Consider the following 1,552-nt stretch of genomic DNA (forward strand, 5'->3'; position numbering starts at 1 on the left):
CTTGGTCTAATCTTCATAGAGCCTTCAGCAAGCACTTTTTTCACACAGACATACTTTTCAGCTGCCACAATCCCCATCTCCACAGAGCTGAGAGAGCTGTCCCCAGTGCCTGGCAGCTGCCCCCCAGCTACATAGAGATAGGGTTCCCAATCTCCACATGACTGGGAGGCAGCTGCCCAGGAGTTAGGACAGCTCTCCCCAACCCCACAGAGATCAGGATTATCCCCCTTAAACCCTGCCAGCCCAGGGCTAGCATGTGGGGGAGCCTGGACCTCCCCCTGGCTGCTGCATGGGGGCAGAGTGGGGCAGAAGCAGCCCTGGACTGAACTGATCCCATCAGGAGCAAAACCGCTCCCTAAGGATGCATGTTCACATGCTTGCAGTGCGGCAGTTTAATGCAGCAGAATTTTCTGCGCAGAAAATTCAGGTGCATTAATTGCATGTGTACATGTACCCAGAGTATATTTAAAGTTAATGAGGTTCAGTATGCCCAGATCCAGTTGCAAGATCAGACATACAAAATGGATGGATCACTTATGTCATTTCTAAAGAAACTATCCATCATATGAGTTTTGAAAGAGAGACAACAAAAACTGCACTTATGAAAAAATATATTGTTTACAATGCATTCAGATAATTTTGATTGATAGTATTTGGTTGTTTCACAGTTTATTTTGTATTTGTTTGCTCTATCTTTATGCCTTCTGGTGCAGAAGAGGGAACAGTTAGCTCCAGAACTGAAATGAAAGGCAGAAAGAAGTGTGGGTTCAGTAGCATTTCAAAGGAGACATATTAAGTTATTTTAAACTTATCTAAGTTCTTTCCCTAGTATGTTATGTACTACTGTATTCCCATTTGTTGTTGTATGTACCAAAGGTCAAGTTCCATGAGGTTTTGTTTCAAGTAATTCCTATATTAATGGATATCAAAGTAAATAAAAAGGCCTGTTGAAACAGCAGGGTCCTGTGGAAATATATCTATTCTACTTGCATTTCCATTAGCAAGGTCGGTATTTCAGTGAAAGTCAGTTGATCTAAACATTTGAGGAAGTAGCTTCCTTTAATACACTGTGAAAAGTGAATGAGTGTTTGGAGTGTCAGACAACTGTCAAAACACTTACTTTATTTACTTCCATTTCCATTAACTAAGTCATTTTATGTCAACAAACAGAAAACCCACTTGAAAAAAGGTAATAAATCACTCCAACCTAATCGCACTCAAATCATATATCATCAAAGCATGCGATAGCCATGCTACTGAAATAATGTATGTTTAAAAAGAGAGGCAGAGGGAACTCTTTATTGTAATTTTAAAAATAATAATAATAAAGAATTTAAAAGTGTGCAACCAGGGAATTTGAAAAACAAAGCAAAATAAATCTTGTGTGAAAGCCAATAAGAAGCTGGTGAGGAATGATGAAAAGGAAAACTCAGACCCAAACTTTCAAGTTGGTTACTGACTATACTTTAGATTTGTATCCCAAAGGAGGATGCCAGAGGATTGAGGTTGCTCACTCAAGCGGGAAAAAAAAAAAAAAAAAAAAAAAAAAAAA

This window comes from Gavialis gangeticus, unplaced genomic scaffold (assembly GCF_001723915.1).
Source record: "Gavialis gangeticus isolate Ggan-Ray unplaced genomic scaffold, GavGan_comp1, whole genome shotgun sequence".
Classification (NCBI taxonomy): domain Eukaryota; kingdom Metazoa; phylum Chordata; order Crocodylia; family Gavialidae; genus Gavialis; species Gavialis gangeticus.